Genomic DNA, 21,921 nt, shown 5'->3' on the forward strand with positions numbered 1-21,921 from the left:
TGGCCATGCCAACCCAGTTTCAGCCATTATCTTACCAAGCTTGTTCTTTATAGTACCGTTTACTCTCTCCACCTTTCCACTGGCTTGTGGTCGGTAAGGGATGTGAAGTCTGCTACCGATTCCCATGAGTTTACACATGTTTTGGAAGATATCACCAGTAAAATGGGTACCCCTATCACTTTCAATGATTCTAGGGATACCGAACCTACACACAAAGTCTTGTACAATTTTCTTTGCACTGAACACAGCAGTATTAGTGGCTGCCGGATATGCTTCTACCCAACCGGAAAACACATCAATACACACTAACACATACTTTAACTTCCTGCACGGTGGTAATTGGATATAGTCAATTTGTATTACCTGAAAAGGTCCGTCTGTAGAAGGTATGTGGGATGGCTCAGTTGGAATAGTTTTCCCAACATTTTTCCTTAAACAAGTAAGACATGACATTGCTTTCTTACCAGCCTGAGAGGAAAATTCGGGAGCACACCAGTATGCTCTCACCAGTTTGCACATACCTTCTTTATGAAGGTGAGTCAGACCGTGTGCTGCTTCAGCCAGGCTTGGATAGTATGTTCGGGGAGCTACAGGTTTATCTTGTCCATCCCACCAAAATCCTGAGGACTCTTGACCACATCCCTTCGCCTTCCAGACCGCCTTTTCCTGCAGGGAACACAAATCTTGAATTTCAATTAATTTTTGCATGTCTAATGTCTGAAAAACCTTTATAGTCTCGGTCGATACAGTCATAGGTTGCCCTGCTGCCCATTTAGCAGCTTCGTCTGCCCTGTTGTTGCCCAATGACACTGGGTCTTCTTCAAAGGTATGGGCTTTGCACTTTATGACGGCTACTGTTCTGGGTAACTGTATCGCTGTCAGAAGTCCTTTTCTGTGTTGTGAGTGTGCCACTGGTGTACCTGCTGCTGTCGTAAAGTTTCTAAGACGCCAAAGGCCCCAAAATCGTGCACTACCCCGAAGGCGTACCTAGAGTCAGTATATATATTGGCTGATTTACCCTCTGCCAATTCACACGCTCTCCTTAGTGCTACTAGTTCCGCCACCTGGGCTGAGTGAGGTGGACCAAGGGGTTCAGCTTCTACCACATCCTGATCGTCTACAACAGCGTAACCAGTACATAGCTCTCCTGTCTCTGTCTGTCTATGGCAACTTCCGTCTGTATAAAACGTAAAATCTACATTTTCTAAGGGGGTGTTACGTATGTCGGACCTTGCAGTAAAGGTCTGATTCAGGTGTTCCATACAATCATGCGTGTCAGTATTCTTGCCTAACTCATCATCAACCAGGGTCTCCTCACCTCCCACCCTTTGTGTCTCTAGAGACACATACGGAAGGTATGTAGCTGGATTTAAGGTGCTACATCATTTGATGGTGATGTTTGAGGGTGCCATCAGGGCTAGTTCCCACTTTGTGAATCTAGCTGAAGAAACATGTCTGGTTTGGGCTGAATTTAACAGAGCTGATACAGCATGGGGTGTATAGATAATTGAATTATGTCCTAATACTACGTCCTCGCTCTTACTTACCAGAAGAGCCGTTGCTGCTACACTTCTGAGACATGTTGGGAGTGATCTTGCCACATTGTCTAATTGTGCACTGTAGTATGCTACCAGTCTGCTAGCGTCACCATGTTTCTGTGCGAGGACGCTGCACAACCATCAGCTTCTGTACAAAATAGCTCAAAAGGCTTTTCATAATCAGGTATTCCCAATGTAGGTGCTTTAGTCAGACTGTCTTTAAGATTAAAGAACGCTTGCTCTGACTCTTCTGTGTGTACAACACGTTCTGGTTTTGAGGAAGAGACTAGCTCCTGCAATGGTAATGTCAGAATAGAAAAACCTGGGATCCAGGATCTACAGTATCCACACATCCCCAAGAAAGTACGAATCTGCTTCTGGCTCTGCGGCAGAGTCATGTGTTGTATGGCCTCAATTCTGTCGGTTGTCAGGTGTCTTAGCCCCTTAGTGAGGCAGTGTCCTAAGTATTTGACCTTAGTTTGACATGGCTGTAATTTATCCTTTGCCACCTTGTGCCCTGTTTGTGAAAGATGAAGCAACAACAATTTAGTATCATGTAAACATGACATAAAAGAATCAGAGCACGACAACAAATCGTCCACATATTGAATTAGAACAGACCCATTGTGGGGTTGAAAGGATTGCAAACAGTCATGTAAGGCTTGGGAATAAATACTGGGGATGTCAATGAACCCCTGGGGTAGTCTGGTCCATGTGTATTGCACTCCCCTGTAGGAGAATGCAAAAAGGTATTGGCAGTCAGGGTGAAGAGGGACTGAGAAGAAAGCAGAGCATAGATCAATGACAGTAAAATGACTGGCAGACGGTGGAATCTGCATGAGGATGACAGCTGGATTCGGCACTACGGGGAATTGGCTCTCAACAACTGTATTAATTCCCCTTAAGTCCTGGACTAATCTATAGCCCCTCCCCCCATTCTTCTTCACAGGGAAAATGGGACTATTTGCTGTACTGGCTGTACGAATTAAAATCCCTTGTTGTAACAGCCTCTCAATACCAGGATATACCCTTAGTTCCACCTCCAGTTTTAATGGATACTGTGGGATTTTTGGAGCTATCCTACCACTTTTTAGATTGACCATGACAGGGGCTACGTTTGCCATCAGTCCAGTGTCCTGTCCATCTCTGGTCCATAGTGAACCTGGTATTTCCAGCAACATCCCCTTTACTTGAGATGGACTTTGTTCTATAACAGGAGAGTGTAACATTAACCTTTGAGGGGTGTCCAATATATCCTGTACCTCATGTGCGACTTTCTCCGGTATATCTAAGAACACACCATCAGAAGTACAGTATATGACACATCCCATTTTACATAACAAGTCTCTCCCTAGCAAGTTAGTAGGAGCCGCCGCAGCCAAGAGAAACGAATGCTTGGTATGCAGGGGCCCGATAGTAACCTCAGCTGGTTTAGTTAGTGGATAATGCAACACTTTTCCCGTTACCCCTATGGCTGGAATTGTTTTACTGGTCACCTGTAGATTCAAAAGGAGAGGTTATCACAGATCGGGCCGCCCCTGTATCTACAAGAAAAGTTTCTTTCCTACCAGCTATGTCAACTATCATTGTTGGTTCTTCACTCTGACTCTCAGTTAACCTCACTGGCTGTAGACTACAGGTATGACCTGACCCCTAGCGCTGACTATTGATTTCCCGCGCAGCATTTGCTGCTGTAATAAGCGCGGGTAGATGTGAGTCTTCTAGTCTATGTGAATCCCTCCTTGGAGGATATCTATGTGACCCACCCCTATGTGTATTGAGTCTTTCCTTTTTACAATCTCTCATGTAATGTCCTTCCTCTTTACAGTTGAAACACCTGATCACTTTAGGTTTCTTGTTATATGGGTTGTATGCTGGTGGTCGTGTATGCATCCCCTCTAGAGCCTGTATACTCACCGTCATTAACCTATCACTTTTCTCTTCCTTCTTCCTAAAAAGGTTTTTGTCATGCTCTACAGCAGACTCCCTGAGAGAATCTACTGTGATGCCTCTCCAATTAGGTAATGTAGTTTGTACTCTGGTTTTTAAATTTTCTCTAAGGCCATCCATTAATACTCCTACAGCCAGGGCTGCCAAGAGGAATTCAGGGCCGGGTACAACAAATTCATGGGGCCCCCCTCATAGTCGAGTAAGCCCCAAAAAATTTTTACGCCGCCGGAAATCAGGGGTGTGGTCATACATTTAGAGGCGTGGCAATGCGTCGTTGGGGCGTGGCTAGCCTAACAGCGGTGCAAATTTTTTGGGGGTGTGTGGTCATACATTTGGGGCATAGCAAATGCGCCATTGGGGCGTGGCTAGCACATCAAAATCACTAGGTCCTGAATTCACCAGAGCGTGACAAATGTCCCAGCACTCCTGACTTTTAAGACATCTACCACCACAGTGTAGTATACAAAGAATGCAGTGTGTACACAAACAGTTCAGTCTTGGCCTGCACCTTACATTGGGCACGACACTCACCAAAAATTCCCATTGTCCCTACTAGAATCACAACATTTCACACACTCTGCTACTCTCTCCTACCTGTTCTTCTCACTTTCACCATCTGTAGCTGCTGGTTTCTTTAGTTGCGGCTTTGTCTAGACCCTGGAATGTTGAAGGACCTATTTGGGGGGAAAAATGGCTACATTTAGAAAATTACAGTCAGACGCAGCGTTAAATCAATAGCACTCACGATTAATAATTAGGCCTTCCTCCAGCCCCAACATTAAAATAATAGTATTCACATTTAATAAATAAACCTATTTCCCTTCCTGCAAACAGCCTAGCAATACCTATTTCCCGCAACCATCACTCCCATTAATAAATTCATAGTCACATTTAATAAATAGACCTCATTCTCCCTAAACTCACCCCCATATTCAATAGCCCCCAAACCACCCCATCTTAAATTAATAGTCCCCACTATTAAATGTGCCTCTTCCCGGGCTTGCCCCCTGGCAAGCCCGGTACCCGGGTAAAATGTACCCGCTCCCCCTCCTTCTTGGCGGCCCTGCCTACAGCTACTTCCCTATGATGTGGGTCCTCCCCTATGTTGGATATCCCAGTAAACCGTGTTATCGCTGCTATAGCTCTAATAAAGTAATCTGCTGCTGTTTTACTATCCTTTTGTTTAATGGTAAAAAATCTTACTCCAATTTACTACTACTGGAAAATAGATGGCTAAGTGTTTGACAATTTGTTCTATATTCTTTTGGTTAATCTCATCAGTCAAGGTGTCATCTTCCTCCAACAAACAATCTTCAATAAATTTTTGTATGTTAGTATTGGGAGGAAGACACGCCCTCAACACTACACGCCAATCCTTATTGGTTGGTTCGTGGGCATTTCCTAAGTCTTTAACAAATTTCTGACATTTAGCTAACTGGGAATTTAGTCATAATGGAACGTAATTCTGATCTAGTCCAGGGACAATGCATTGTAACATTTCTTAAAGGAACTACACCATCCTTATCCGGTTTCCCATTGGGAACTGATATTGTGCGGACTGGGTACGCACCATCTGGTTCACTGACTTCAGGGGACACTACAGGATTTGCTGGTTCAAGATTTAGAACGCTCTCACTCCTAGTGATCACACTACTCTCACCTATCTCAGCCATTTTCTCATACTTTTGCTGAGCCTCTAGTACACTAACAGCATGGGCAATGGCCGAAATCACAGTGGGTTCATCTTCATCTTCTGATACACTTGTTTAAAAACTGGCTTAAAACAGGATACAACTTAGCAATTTTTCTTTTTTCAGTTTTAATACCGGCTGTACTTACCGCCCCCGCCACATAAGGTGGCGGGGACGCGCTTGCACTGAGTTCACCACGCTTCTCAATGGGTACTTCCGCCGTGCGCGCGCTTTTCGCCACGCCTACATCCGGTTTGCATTCACTGCTCTGCCACGTGTTACCTTCCATTTGCCACAATTTTAAACAATCATTATGTCTATTTCTCTTTTTTGTTGACTTGATCAACCATACTTTATCTTTTACAGTATTTAGTACCTCTGCATTAAAACTTCCTATTGTTGGAAAAGGCCTATCACAATCTTTGGTCATCTTGACCCACGTGTCGCAATACGCAGTTGCGTATGCACCATATTTTTTACACATGAGAAACCTCGCTGAACCAATAGGACCTTCCTTAGGCAGTACACTGACCATCTCTAGCATATGCTTAGCACCCATGTTGAACAACACCACTCTACACGGAACACAGACACACCGCAATGCTCTGTTCCTTCCAGCCAATAATTTCAAACCTGTTGCTACAATCACCGCTAAAGATCTCTAATGCCCTTGTGAACGTATTTCCTTTAGCCGCGTTCACTCGCTTTCTCTTGTTCCGAACAAGAATCCCTAACACAGAAATATCACTAAGGGACCCAAGGGCTATCAGCTCCTCGATACCCTGGCTAAACCACAAAATCTGTTGAGTTTATTATAACTGGGAGAACAAAGTCGATACAATCAACCAGCCTTTCCAATATAATTCCTCCTAGCTGCTTCACCAATTCGCACTAACGGTGCGGTTAGATCGCACTGCCTACCAATACTAATTATTAGCAAACCTTGCCATCTATTGGTAGCGCTTTTGCGAAAACCCGATTTTCGCATTCGGTATACCTGCCCTGTATACCGTCCTTCAGTTGGGAAAACCGCCTCGTCAGACAGCAACTGAGCACAATGAATAATAAACAGTGTATCTACGTTACAAAATCACACACTATACACCTTTTCTGCGCAGAAAATTAAAAGTTCCCAACAACAGTAATAATATCTCAGAGGCTTTCACAAGTAATTATATTATGCACATATAATAACTATCAAAACGATTGTTTAACCATCTACCGGAAGTTCGCGTACGCACAGCAGGAAATACACATACGCTAAGCAATGCAATACAGTTAAAACGCACAATGACAGTAAAAAGAAACAGTTTTCTCTTTTGTCCCTAGGTTCTAGTTAGCGTGCCCTAGATAATGCAAAACGGACATTCGGTTTCACAACATAGAGTAAAATTCAGGTTTTGAACACAATGCGTTCTTACCAGTATATGACGCGTCTCCACCCTTTTTTGCGGAACCGAAATCCGTTGGTCTTGCATATCATCGGCAACGAAACCTCCAAAGCTCACGAGCCACCAAATTTTTATGTGCGTATTGTCGCTAACCAATAACGATTGTCGAACCTCGATTTGTGTTTCCAACGCTCAAAGATTTATTCGCAAATAGTAGAATAATATGCTCAAGCGAAGTGATAATTAATACAGCCGTTACTTATCGCAGGCGCTCTGGATCCAGTGTGCAGCATTCAAACCTGAAGTCTGGGGACAAGATGTCTGAACACTAGATGTGAAGCTGCTGCTTATATACACACAAAAATACAGTAACACAAAGAAGATGGTATAGCTTGCATCTATTGGTCCAGGTCTCAGGAAGGTCCAAGGGGTTGTCAATCATTGGCTAGTTCATCCTAAGGAATCCAAAGGAGGGGTCACCTCTCCAGGGGGTATGCTCGGCTCTTCCCGCCAAGATTCCTTAGTCTTAAGTAGTTCATAATTCCCTATCATTCATAACTTGTGTATGCACCCTGCGATTCCCTTGCAGGGTGAACCAAACAGTAGGATATGTAAAAAGGTTTATTATGATACCACTCATGATATGGTTCCTTCAACCTGTTCTGTGTATTTCACTAATATGCATGTAACTCTAATAATAACATATAAATACTACTATATTTCGACATAACTGACTATGTGTTGCAACTACCATTAATGTGTACTATTTTATAAGTATGCGTGTTTGTGTGAATGTATGGTAAAAGACCTATTACTGTTGCTGCCACGTGTAGTGGATGCGTACGCCCTTTCACGCCGTAGCGTGCCCTTGTACGTCGATGCGTACCGTACGCATCTTTTCAGACAAAGACAACCAAGTTTGTTTGACTTTAATTGAAATGACTTTATCCAATTTGCTGACTTCGACAATACTTACCTCACCCCCTTAACAACAGCAATAATCCTGTCGGCATGCTCAATGACGTCATCAGCTGCAGCCGCCTTCTTGCTTCTTTGTGATTGGCTGCTGTCAGGGTGAAGACGAGTCGTCATCGCTCTGGGTCGGGAACCAGCTCCTTCGGAATAGTCACGTCGGGGTGAGTCTTGTCGCTCTTCTCGGCATCGATATGCCGTACCACACCCGCCTGATTAGCCTCCTGTGTGTAATTAGCAGGCTGCTGAAGGGGCAAAGCTAATTAGCTATTGACATTATTTAAGGTAGGGAGGGCTTAGCCTCCCTGCTGGTTATAGCTTTAGTACTTCTGTTTGCTGACCTGTTTGTGGTTGTTCCTGAGACTCTCAGCTCCTGTAATATCCACTGTTGTGACCCTTGTCTGTTTACTGGATTCTGCTACTGTACTTGTGACCCTGATCTCTGCCTGATCACCGGATTCTGCTTGAACACCTGTTACCCTGACCTCTGCCTGATCACTGGATTCTGCTTGAATACCTGTTGCCTGACCTCTGCCAGCTTCTGGATTCTGCTTGTATGCCGGTTGCTGTGTTCCATACTGGGCTCATCTGGTCTCCAGGTACCCTTCTACCACCTGCACTGCGTTGACCAAATATAAGCTCCTATTGCTTAGAGTTTAAGACCTGGGGGCATCTGAGTACATGTGAGCAATACTCACTCTACGGGAAAGGTGGCTGCTATAGGTGAAGACCTCTTTTACCTGTTCTAGGAATTTATGCTAGTGGCGCTGGCATAATATATGCAAATTGTGCTTAAAGTCTATCTTATTTGCATACACATGTTGTTTTCTATAGCATGCATATGTGTACTGTTTAAAAGACTATGATGTGCCAGTCAGTTGGCACCTACACCTGCCCTGTAGCGGCTACAAATTATGTGTCTGAAAACAATTGTATTTAAGAGAAACCAAGGACTGGAATTGTATGCAATTGAATTTAGTGGCTTAAGGTCCTTTCCTGATCATGTGCAGAGCTATTTCACACAAATGGACTTTTTTCCGAACTTGACTCATGTCCACAATATTTAAAACATGTCAATATGGACACGTATGCATGGTAATTTTTTTCAACTTTGCCATCGTACACATTTTGTATTCTTGTAAAAGTTTACAGACATATAGATTTGTTGAATATTTCAATGGCTGCTGGTGTCTTTAGATCAGTTGCTGCTTGTCTTGATCCTGGAATGTTGGAGGCCCTATTAGGAAAAAAAAAATGGGTACATGAAATTTAGAAAACTCCAACCAGCACCGGTGTTAAATCAATATAGCACCCACGTTTTAAATTTAGGCCTCACTCCAGCCCCAACATTAAAATAATAGTATTCACATTTGATAAATACATCTATTTCCCTCCAACTAGCCCTGACATTAAATAGTATATACATTTAATAAATATACCTATTTTCCTACAACCAGCCCCAAACATTAAAAAGTATTCCCATTTAATAAGATAACCTATTTCCCTCCCTCCAAACAACCCCAGCAAGAAATTAAATAGCATTTATTTTTAATAAAAATAACCATTTCCCACAACCATCTCAGGCATTAAATAATTCATAATCACATTCAATAAATATACCTAATTTTCCCCAAGCAGCCCCACATTCACTTAATAGCACACATCATAGTCATATACTGTCCCCCACACACATTATAGTCATATACTGTCCCCCCACACACATTATAGTCATATACTGTCCCTCCACACACATTACAGTCATATACTGTCCCCCCACACACATTACAGTCATATACTGTCCCCCCACACAAATTACAGTCATATACTGTCCCCCACACACATTGGCCATTTTTTTTGTCCCCCTCCTACAGTCATTGCCCCCTGCAGACATTTTCACCTCCCCCCTTCCCCCTGCAGACATTTTTCAATCACCCCCTTCCCCTGCAGACATTTTCACTCACCCCCCTTCTCCCTGCAGACATTGTCACTCACTCCTCTTTCCCCTGCATACATTGTCACTCACCCCCCCTTTACCATGCATATATTGTCACTCACCCCCCCTTTCCCCTGCATACATTGTCACTCACCCCCCCCCTTTCCCCGGCATACATTATCACTCACCCCCCCCTTTCCCATGCATACATTGTCACTCACCCCCCCTTCCAAATCATACATTGTCACTCACCCCCCCTTCCCATGCATACATTGTCACTCACCCCCCCCCCTTTCCCATGCATACATTGTCACTCACCCCCCCCCCTTTCTCCTGCATACATTGTCACTCACCCCATATGCGTTCCAAATGCCGAACACACTGTCAGTGGAATGCATGTGCGTTCCAAATGCTAATGCAGGATGCAACTCGGCCGCAGCTATAGCGCCGTTCACTGCTGACCACCACTGTAAGTAAAAAGAAAAGTAATCTCCATAACAAACTGCTCATAAGAGCAGTTTGTTATGGAGATTACTGAATTCTATACAACTACCCTTCTTACTCAAACTTTCCACCTACCTCCTCCATACCCTATCCCCTATTCCAACGCACTTATATACCACCACTCTTCCCACCCACCTCTACTCCCACTGATCTCACTGACACCTTATTTTACTCAATCAATCTCTATTCCTCAAGTATTTATTTAAACTATTTTTAATTTGATTTTCACAATATTTCATTAATCTCTTTATTTTAATTTAAAATTTTAATATAAATTTCTATTGTATAATATATCTTGTTATTTTTATGTATGTATTTTCATTTTTATTCATTTATTTATTTTCATTCTATATATATATATATATATATATATATATATAAAGTTAACCCGTGCATGATACTCATGCATTCTAGTCAAATCAAGCTACTTATGGTGTTAAAAAGGTTCTTCTCATGCATTTAGGCCATAGCCCAGGCCTCAACCACCAACCACTCCCCACTGTCACCCCCGGCAACCACCAACCACTCCCAACTGTCACTTCTCCTTCAAGAAATATATATATATATTTTTAAAATCTTTATAAATACTTTTAACAATTAACAAATTAAATTAACAAATTAAAAACATCTTAGTATACCAAATTTCAGCCCTTTCTGAATTTTTTTTTCCACACACACACTAAAAATTTAGTAAGTCAGTGTATAACTCCGCCCAGCAGGTGGCGCTGCAGCTTGGTTTTATTTTTTCCACACACAGACAGACTAACACACGCCACTTGACATTTATATTATAGATATAGATATATATATATATATATATATATATATATATATATATATATATATATATATATATATTATTTTTATTTATATTTATTTGTATTTATTTTATCGTAGAACATATGTGAGCTACAAAACATGACCTAACTAGTTCCACCGCTGGAACACATGGAAAACGGAGCAGTAGGTCAAATTCTTTTATATAACCCACAATAACAGGGTTTAATGGGTTGTGTGTGTGTGTGTGTGTTTGTGTGTGTACATATGAATTCTTTCAGTAAAGTGCTAGCCACACCCACTTGTCAAATGCCACTCCCACTTAGATGGGGGGCGCCGGTGACCTGTCTCACCTAGGTCACCAAAATGTCTAGTTACGGCACTGTGTTCTCCCATATGTTTAGCCCCAGCTGTAAGTTGCTTGTTGGGATGGTATAAGTGCTCTACCGTGGTAGGCACCAGCACTTATATCTCTCTATGAATAAAGTTTGGCTGGTGCTTCTTTGTGGGGCATGGCTGGGGCCAGAGTGCTCTTTATGTTGTTGTGACTTGCCTATGCAGCCTTATAAATAGTATGATTGTACATAATTGTAGGCCTTCCTTGGGCAAATTTCAAGGCCAATTATTAGGGACTTTTTTACTATAGGGCAGTGGTTCCTAAATTTTGCAGTTTGCGGCACCCTTATTGTCTCCAAATTTTTTCAAGGCACCCCTCCAAAATAATTACTGAGCAGTCCTGTTTTAGAAGTAGTTGGGTCAAAAAATTGTAATAAGTATTTAGGTCACGACAGATATACTTATTTAGTTGTATGCAAAAATGCCCTCTGGATCCAGACACTCTGCCCCCTCTGCATCCAGGCACACTGCCCCCTTTGCAACCAGGCACACTGCCCCCTCTGCATCCAGGCACACTGCCCTCTCTCACGTTGCCCCCTCTGCCCTCTGTCCCCTCCTCTACCCTCTCTCACGCTGTCACCCTCCTCTGCCCTCTCTCACGCTGTCACCCTCCTCTGCCCTCTCTCACGCTGTCACCCTCCTCTGCCCTCTCTCACGCTGTCACCCTCCTCTGCCATCTGTCCCCCTCCTCTGCCATCTGCCCTCCTCCTCTGCTCTCTGTCCCCCTCCTCTGCCATCTGTCCCCCTCCTCTGCCATCTGCCCTCCTCCTCTGCTAACTGTCCCCCTCCTCTGCCATCTGTCCCCCTCCTCTGCCATCTGTCCCCCTCCTCTGCCATCTGTCCCCTTCCTCTGCCATCTGCCCTCCTCCTCTGCTCTCTGTCCCCCTCCTCTGCCATCTGCCCTCCTCCTCTGCCATCTGACCCCCTCCTCTGCCATCTGCCCTCCTCCTCTGCTCTCTGTCCCCCTCCTCTGCCATCTGTCCCCCTTCTCTGCCATCTGCTCTCCTCCTCTGCCATCTGCCCTCCTCCTCTGCTCTCTGTCCCCCTCCTCTGCCATCTGACCTCCTCCTCTGCCATCTGTCCCCCTCCTCTGCCATCTGTCCACCTCCTCTGCCATCTGCCCTCCTCCTTTGCTCTCTGTCCCCCTCCTCTGCCATCTGCCCTCCTCCTCTGCCATCTGTCCTCCCCCTTTTGCTCTCTGTCCCCCTCCTCTGCCATCTATCCCCCTCCTCTTACATCTGCCCTCCTCCTCTGCCATCTGCCCTCCTCCTCTGCTCTCTGTCCCCCTCCTCTGCATCTGCTCTCCTCCTCTGCCATCTGCCCCCCTCCTCTGCTCTCTGTCCCCCTCCTCTGCCATCTGCCCTCCTCCTCTGCCATCTGTCCCCCTCCTCTGCCATCTGTCTACCTCCTCTGTCATCTGCCCTCCTCCTCTGCTCTCTGTCCCCCTCCTCTGCCATCTGTCCACCTCCTCTGCCATCTGTCCCCCTCCTCTGCCATCTGTCCCCCTCCTCTGCACCTGCCCTCCTCCTCTGCTCTCTGTCCCCCTCCTCTGCCATCTGTCCCCCTCCTCTGCCATCTGCCCTCCTCCTCTGCCATCTGTCCCCCTCCTCTGCCATCTGCCTTCCTCCTCTGCCATCTGTCCTCCCCCTTTTGCTCTCTGTCCCCCTCCTCTGCCATCTGTCCTCCTCCTCTGCCATCTGTCCCCTTCCTCTGCCATCTGCCCTCCTCCTCTGCTCTCTGTCCCCCTCCTTTCCCATCTGCCCTCCTCCTCTGCCATCTGTCCCCCTCCTCTGCCATCTGCCCTCCTCCTCTGCCATCTGTCCACCTCCTCTGCCATCTGTCCCCCTCCTCTGCCATCTGTCCCCCTCCTCTGCCATCTGTCCCCCTCCTCTGCCATCTGCCCTCCTCCTCTGCCATCTGTCCCCCTCCTCTGCCACCTGCCCTCCTCCTCTGCCATCTGCACTCCTCCTCTGCCATCTCTCCCCCTCCTCTGCCATCTGTCCCCCTCCTCTGCCATCTCTCCCCCTCCTCTGCCATCTGTCCCCCTCCACTGCCATCTGTCCCCTCCTCTGCCATCTGTCCCCCTCCTCTGCCATCTGCCCTCCTCCTCTGTCCTCTGTCCCCCTCCTCTGCCATCTGTCCCCCTCCTCTGCCATCTGCCCTCCTCCTCTGCTATTTGTCCCCCTCCTCTGCCATCTGTCCCCCTCCTCTGCCATCTGTTCCCCTCCTCTGCCATCTGCCCTGCTCCTCTGCTATCTGTCCCCCTCCTCTGCCATCTGTCCCCCTCCTCTGCCATCTGTCCCCCTCCTCTGCCATCTGCCCTCCTCCCCTGCTCTCTGTCCCCCTCCTCTGCCATCTCTCCCATTCCTCTGCTCTCTGTCCCCCTCCTCTGCTCTCTGTCCCCCTCCTCTAACCCCCTCCTCTGCTCTCTGTCACCCTCCTCTGCCATCTGTCCCCCTCATCTGCTCTCTGTCCCCCTTCTCTGCCATCTGCCCTCCTCCTCTGCCATCTGCTCTCCTCCTCTGCTCTCTGTCCCCCTCCTCTGCAATCTGCCCTCCTCCTCTGCCATCTGTCCCCCTCCTCTGACATCTGCCCTCCTCCTTTTCTCTGTCCCCCTCCTCTGCCATCTGCCCTCCTCCTCTGCCATCTGTCCTCCCCTTTTGCTCTCTGTCCCCCTCCTCTGCCATCTGTCCCCCTCCTCTGACATCTGTCCCCCTCCTCTGCCATCTGCCCTCCTCCTCTGCTCTCTGTCCCCCTCCTCTGCCATCTGTCCCCCTCCTCTGCCATCTGCCCTCCTCCTCTGCCATCTGTCACCCTCCTCTGCCATCTGCCCTTCTCCTCTGCCATCTCTACCCCTCCTCTGCCATCTGTCTCCCTCCACTGCTCTCTGTCCCCCTCCTCTGCTCTCTGTCCCCCTCCTCTGCCATCTGTCCCCTTCCTCTGCCATCTATCCCCCTCCTCTGCCATCTGCCCTCCTCCTCTGTCCTCTGTCCCCCTCCTCTGCCATCTGTCCCCCTCCTCTGCCATCTGCCCTCCTCCTCTGCCATCTGTCCCCCTCCTCTGCCATCTGCCCTCCTCCTCTGCCATCTCTACCCCTCCTCTGCCATCTGTCCCCCTCCACTGCTCTCTGTCCCCCTCCTCTGCCATCTGTCCCCCTCCTCTGCCATCTGTCCCCCTCCTCTGCCATCTGCCCCCCTCCTCTGCCATCTGCCCTCCTCCTCTGCCATCTGCCCTCCTCCTCTGCCATCTCTACCCCTCCTCTTCCATCTGTCCCCCTCCACTGCTCTCTGTCCCCCTCCTCTGCCATCTGTCCCCCTCCTCTGCCATCTGTCCTCCTCCTCTGTCCCCCTCCTCTGCCATCTGTCCCCCTCCTCTGCCATCTGTCCTCCTCCTCTGTCCCCCTCCTCTGCCATCTGTCCCCCTCCTCTGCCATCTGTCCTCCTCCTCTGTCCCCCTCCTCTGCCATCTGTCCCCCTCCTCTGCCATCTGCCCTCCTCTGCTATCTGTCCCCCTCCTCTGCCATCTGCCCTCCTCCTCTGCTATCTGTTCCCCTCCTCTGCCATCTGTCCCCCTCCTCTGCCATCTGTCCCCCTCCTCTGCCATCTGCCCTCCTCCTCTGCTCTCTGTCCCCCTCCTCTGCCATCTGCCCTCCTCCTCTGCCATCTCTCCCCCTCCTCTGCCATCTGCCCTCCTCCTCTGCTCTCTGTTCCCCTCCTCTGCCATCTGTCCCCCTTCTCTGCCATCTGCCCTCCTCCTCTGCTCTCTGTCCCCCTCCTCTGCCATCTGCCCTCCTCCTTTTCTCTCTGTCCCCCTCCTCTGCCATCTGCCCTTCTCCTCTGCCATCTGTCCTCCCCTTTTGCTCTCTGTCCCCCTCCTCTGCCATCTGTCCCCCTCCTCTGCTATCTGTCCCCCTCCTCTGCCATCTGCCCTCCTCCTCTGCTCTTTGTCCCCCTCCTCTGCCATCTGCCCTCCTCCTCTGCCATCTGTCCCCCTCCTCTGCCATCTGCCCTCCTCCTCTGCTCTCTGTCCCCCTCCTCTGCCATCTGTCCCCCTCCTCTGCCATCTGCCCTCCTCCTCTGCCGTCTGTCCCCCTCCTCTGTCATCTGCCCTCCTCCTCTGTCATCTGCCCTCCTCCTCTGCCATCTGCCCCCCTCCTCTGCCATCTGCCCTCCTCCTCTGCTCTCTGTCCCCCTCCTCTGCCATCTGTCCCCCTCCTCTGCCATCTGCCCTCCTCCTCTGCCATCTGTCCCCCTCCTCTGCCATCTGCCCTCCTTCTCTGCCATCTGCCCTCCTCCTCTGCCCCGCGCCAGGCGCCAGCTATAGAAAAAAAGAAAGCAAATAGAAACTTACCAATCCGCGCGGCGCTAGGACCCTGCAGCCTCCTCTCTCGCGCAGCTGTCACTGACATCGATATTCAGTGACAGCTGCGGGAGAGAGGAGGCTGCAGGGTCCCGGCGCCGCGCAGATTGGTAAGTTTCTGTTTGCTTTCTTTTTTCTAGGGCTGGCCGGCGGCACCCCAGTGTCCTCCCCCTTTTCCTCTCTGTCCCCCTCCTCTGCCATCTGTCCCCCTCCTCTGCTATCTGTCCCCCTCCTCTGCCATCTGCCCTCCTCCTCTGCTCTTTATCCCCCTCAATTGTTTAAAGTGGCATAACGTGACAAGAAAACATTCCTCGCACCATTACACCACCTGCTCGATTGATACAAGGCAGATATCACACACCACGATACAGTTGTCACTTATCTGACCAAACGCTCAGTAAGCCGTCCATCCTGCCTTGTAGTTAGGTGGCTGCTGATGTCACTGGTCTATGTAATTCAATTATTCAACCTATTTAAACCTGACTCTGAGCACTATCACAAAGTTTCATGTCTCCTACCTTTAGCACCCCACTCCTGCTTTTTGATTTGTTGCTGTTCTGACAGTCTGTCAGTTTCCAGTTTCAATTGTTTTATAGTTCTGACTTTGGCTTGGCAATTGGATTTGCCCTTTGGCCACATGTTTTGGCTGTTTCACTATTTCCTGATTGCAGTTTGCTCTAACTTTATCCTGCTTCTGATTTGGTGCTTTTACGAGATTGCAGAATGACCTTCCTGCAATATACTGAATCTGAGTTCTGTTGCGATTTGTTACCAGAATGTCATGCCAAAGGACAGGACACAGGGTCGCAACATTTCCAGCACTGAGTTTCAATCCTGTGTGGTCTTCTGCTGTTGTAAACCATCACAGGCATGCCACAGGGTATGCCCAGGCCAGGCACACCCTAATGCACAGCCGAATTTCAGTGATGCAGCTGTTTCTCCCAAGCTGGCTGAAATAGAGCCGCTGTGCATGCCCAGCAGCAAAAGCTAATCTAATGTTCCATTGTGGAACTGAAGGCATCTAGACTCGGTGTGCTGACTCCATGACTTGCACATCGGAAAAAAGAGCTGCCTACATATGTTTTCTTAATATATGTGTTTAATGATAATATGTGTGTGTGTACTTAAAATTCATCAACGGCGGGCACTTCTGTTTGGCATAATATGAACTGAGGCACAAATATCTGGCATAATATAAATTGAGGGCACTATTAGGTGACATAATATGAACTGGGGGCACTTCTGTTTGGCATAAAATGAATTGGCAACGCTTTTTCTTAGCGTAATATGAACTGGGGGCACTTCTGTTTGGCATAAAATGAATTGGCAACGCTTTTTCTTAGCGTAATATGAACTGGAGGCACTATTGCATGACATAATATTAATGGGTGTACTTCTCTTTGACATAATATGAATTGGGGGCACTACTGTGTGGCATAATATGAACTGGCGACACTACTTTGTGATACAATATGAACTGCGGGACTTCTATATGGCATAATATAAATTGGGGGCACTGCTAGTTGGCTTAATACGAACTGGGGGAAGGTTTGTTTGGCATAATATGAATTGGCAATGCTTCTCCTTAGCATAATATTAACTGGTGGCACAATTGCATGGCATAATATGATCTGTGGGCACTATTTGGCATAATATGATCTAGGCACACTATTGCTTGCCATAATATGAATGGGTGCACTTCTATTTGGCATAATATGAATTAGGGGCATTACTGTTGGGTATAATATGAACTGAGGACAGTTCTAGATACCCTTCTCCTAGGCGGTGCTAGATACGCCCCTAAATTGGAGTTTGTGAGAGATTTTCAGGGATGGAATCGATCAGTATTGTCCACTGTGCACGTGCCACCGGATCACTCCATTAGTCTAATAGAAAGTATTTATAATTACTAACTGTGACAGGATGGACCGCCTATGCCACCCTATCTGTTGTTGCTGGGAACTGGCTGGGCTTACTTTGCCACCATCCCCTTTTGTTATTCCAAATACGCCCCTTCTGCTGCAATAAAAGGAGCCTGCTGCCACCACTGGACTCCTTTATGGCATCCAGAACCACATTGCTATCTGGGTAACTGTCGCTGCTAGTGTACTCCCATGCTGGTATACTTAGGCTTGTACCTCTGACTGCTTACTATGGATCAGGGTGCTGTAGATGGGTCCCCCCTGGCCTATCACACTGGCCAGAGCTGCTGGGTAGTTGACAGAGCGGTGGTGCTAGGAGCTAGGTCCAAACTTCAGAACAGCCGGAGGACAGATTAGATTTAGGGTCTAATCTGTGGGTCACAGGATTACAGAAATATTGAAGAAGTTGTCAATCAGGGTCTTGAAGCAGAGAGTGATGTTTATTTCGCTCAAGTGTCCTGACAAGGACAGTTTCACTGATTAAAGGTATCAGTTGTCAGGTCAGATGGAACATCAGAATGATACTTTTCAGTGTACAAGGGCTCTCCTTTTATACAGTTTTAGACACAGCCTTACAGGCTATTTTTAGAATCAGGATGCAATTTGTTTACCCAAACATGGATTTACATGTAATATACAGTTAACAATATTTATGCTTATCTGTGATATCCTAAAACCTTGCTGTGATTTCCTGCATCTTATTTTGGACACAGCAAGTCTTATTACCCCTTCCTTTTCCTTAAGGGGTATTGGACACTGACATCAAAAGGTCTATTTAACATGAGATTAGCATGGGTGCTTTCTCCCAACAGTTGCAGAATACAAATTTCCTCCAAAGAAAAGAGTTCCCCAAGAAAAGTGGCAAAACCCCAATTAAGGCATTTCCTTACACCAAAAGACTTCCTAAACAAAGGCTTATTGCAGTGGTTTCCAAACTTTTGCAGTTCGCGGCACCCTTAGAGTCTCCAAATTTTTTCAAGGCACCCCTCCAAAATAATTATTGAGCAGTCCTGTTTTAGAAGTAGTTGGGTCAAAAAATTGTAATAAGTATTTAGGTCAGGACAGAAATACTTATTTAGTTGTATGCAAAAATGCCCCCTCTGCATCCAGACACTCTGCCCCCTCTGCATCCAGACACACTGCCCCCTCTGCATCCAGACACACTGCCCTCTCTCACACTGCCCCCTCTGCCCTCTGTCACGCTGTCCCCCCCTCCTCTGCTATCTGTCATGCTGTACCCCTCCTCTGCCCTCTGTCCCCCTCCTCTGCACTCTGTCACGCTGTTCCCCCTCCTCTGCACTCTGTCACGCTGTCCCCCTCCTCTGCCCTTTGTCACACTGTCCCCTCCTCCGCCCTCTGTCACACTGTCCCCTCCTCCGCCCTCTGTCACGCTGTTCTCCTCCTCTGCCCTCTGTCACGCTGTCCTCCTCCTCTGCCCTCTCTCACGCTGTGTCCCCCTCCACTGCCCCTCTCACGCTGTGTCCCCCTCCACTACCGCTCTCACGCTGTGTCCCCCTCCACTGTCCCTCGCACGCTGTGTCCCCCTCCACTGCCCCTCTCCTCTGCCTCGCTGTGCCCCTCCTCTGCCCCTGCTGTCACCCTCCTCTTCCCCGCTGTCACTCTCCTCTGTCCCGCTGTCACTCTCCTCTGCCCCTGCTGTCACACTCCTCTGCCCCTGCTGTCACCCTCCTCTGCCCCTGCTGTCACCCTCCTCTGCTCCTGCTGACACCCTCCTCTGCCCCGCTGTCACGATCCCTCTCACTCCTCTGCCACGCTGTCACCCTCTTCTGCCTCTCCTCTGCCCCGCTGTCACCAGCCCTCTCACTCCTCTGCCACGCTGTCACCCTCCTCTGCCTCTCCTCTGCCCCGCTGTCACCCTCCTCTGTCTCGCTGTCACCCTCTGCTGCCTCGCTGTCACCCTCCTCTGCCTCGCTGTCACCCTCCTCTGCCTCTCCTCTGCCCTGCTGTCACCCTCCTCTGTCTCGCTGTCACCCTCAGCTGCCTCGCTGTCACCCTCCTCTGCCTCGCTGTCACCCTCCTCTGCCCCGCTGTCACCCTCCTCTGCCTCTCCTCTGCCCCGCTGTCACCCTCCTCTGCCTCTCCTCTGCCCCGCTGTCACCCTCCTCTGCCTCTCCTCTGCCCTGCTGTCACCCTCCTCTGCCTCGCTGTCACCCTCCTCTGCCTCTCCTCTGCCTCGCTGTCACCCTCCTCTGCCTCTCCTCTGCCCCGCTGTCACCCTCCTCTGCCTCTGCTCTGCCCTGCTGTCACCCTCCTCTGCCTCTCCTCTGCCCCGCTGTCACCCTCCTCTGTCTCCCCCCTGCCCCGCTGTCACCCTCCTCTGCCTCTCCTCTGCCCCGCTGTCACCCGCCTCTGCCTCTCCCCTGCCCCGCTGTCACCCTCCTCTGCCCCTCTGTCACCCTCCTCTGCCTCTCCTCTGCCCCGCTGTCACCCTCCTCTGCCTTTCCTCTGCCCTACTGTCACCCTCCTCTGCCTCTCCCCTGCCCCGCTGTCACCCTCCTCTGCCCCGCTGTCACCCTCCTCTACCTCTCCTCTGCCCCGCTGTCACCCTCCTCTGTCTCTCCTCTGCCCCGCTGTCACGATCCCTCTAACCCCTCTGCCGCGGGCCAGCCATATAAAAAAAAAAGAAAGAACACAGTTACAGCTGCTGCGGGAGAGAGGAGTCTACTGGGTCCCGTCGGATTGGTAAGTTACTGTGTTCTTTCTTTTTTTTTTATATGGCTGGCCCGCGGCACCCCAGAGACAGCGCCGCGGCACCCCTGGGAACCGCGGCGCACAGTTTGGGAGCCGCCGGCTTATTGTATCAGATATATACACATATATACAGAAATAATGCATTTCCTCTAGCAATGTTAAACCAAACAAGTTTCTTCCCTGGTCTCAGAAATAAAGATTTCCTTACCAAAATATACACAATATAAAAAAAAATGTGCATTTGCAATTATATAAATAAGCGCACTGCGCTATTTCCTTTAAATAAATTTATACCATAAGTGATCCAGTCACACTAACATTTAAAAGGCCCATCATATTAAAGTGATTGAGGGTGAAAAAATATGGCAGTGTTTTTTAATCATTAAAAATGGGAAAACAAGGAAGGAGAAAAGTGGGCAGGGACCGGAGAAGAGGTCATTGTTATTGCGGGATTATATGGCATAACAGGGCCAAGAACTTGATATTAAGAAAAATGAAAGCCTGTGGTTGCTGGATGATTCCAAAACATGGTGGTGGGTCAGAAATGCAGCCAACAAGATGGGATATGTAGCATCAAACTATGTGGAGCAGAAAAATAGCTTAAAAAACTGGTAAAAAATGTGAAGGATACTTTGGGTCTGGGTAAGACAAAAAGGAATACTAGCACTAGATATGCCACGCCAACTCCTAGCACTGATGATGAATATTCCTCTAATGATACCAACACTGATTGAATCTATGACTTAAACATACCCGCAGATGTAAAATTTGCATTTATGGCGGAAAAGAGATGATGAACTCACATTTGTGAAAGGTTCATGAGTTATTGTTATGGAAAAATGTAGTGATGGCTGGTGGCGTGGAGCACATAATGGACTGGTTGGGTGGTTTACATAAAACCATGTAGTGGAACGGTTGATAAAGCAACAGCATTCCCCTAGTTTTCTCAGTTTGAGGAAATGAGCATTAATAAGCAATGGTCAGAACTTTAAAATTCTCCATGTTGTTCAGACCCTATACCCATTTAGTTCTGTAACAAAAAAAGAGATGAACTTTGAGAAGGAAGAAATCATTGAGAAGCCTGAGAGTGACCCAGAATGGTGGAAATATAAAAATGCCAGTGGGCATATTGGTCTTGTTTATAAAAACTATGTAATTATAACTGATGGTCCTTCTGTAAATAATTCTTATGTTCATCAAATAGGTTTTACTGGTCCTGCTTGCACAGGATGTTTTGCTGGCAAAGGATGGTACTATGGAGGAGTTATAAGACATCAAGCAGAATGTGCCTTGAATGAATGAGTGAGGAATGGAGGGAGATTTTCTCATTCATGATAGTGAGTCTTCAGCAAGCGATTCTTTTCATATCTCTAAAGGCATCAGGAAAAAACAAACACTTTAAAGTGCAGCTGGTGGACAATGTATATATAAAAGTATGGACGAACTGGTGAAATATTATAAAAAAAGCACCCATCTTCATTCTTCACTAGTGAACATGGAGAAAAGTTGTATATTGTCAAAGCACTACAGTGACATAAGACTTAACACTGGCCTCCAAAACTTCAAGCTTTAATTCTGAAAATTATTTCCATGTACCAGAGATATCATTACAAAGGAAGCAGTCTTAACAATACAGGCTCCTCTTATACTACAAACATTCTTATATAGTAACTTTATATTTCTTATTTGTGCATGTTTGTTTTGTCTTTTCTGTTTCTAAGTCATCTTTTTGTTTTAGTTTCGGTTTAGTTTAGCCTTTTTTTACAAAATTTTATT

General features: G+C 47.6%; 1 pseudogene; it reads left to right on the forward strand.

The window, feature by feature from the left end:
* Nucleotides 1–21,690, forward strand: part of LOC142159476 (cytoplasmic protein NCK2 pseudogene) — a 32,677-nt pseudogene extending 10,987 nt beyond the window's left edge.
* Nucleotides 21,691–21,921: the final 231 nt, after the last annotated feature.

The sequence above is a fragment of the Mixophyes fleayi genome, chromosome 5 (genome assembly GCF_038048845.1).
Source record: "Mixophyes fleayi isolate aMixFle1 chromosome 5, aMixFle1.hap1, whole genome shotgun sequence".
Lineage (NCBI taxonomy): Eukaryota > Metazoa > Chordata > Amphibia > Anura > Limnodynastidae > Mixophyes > Mixophyes fleayi.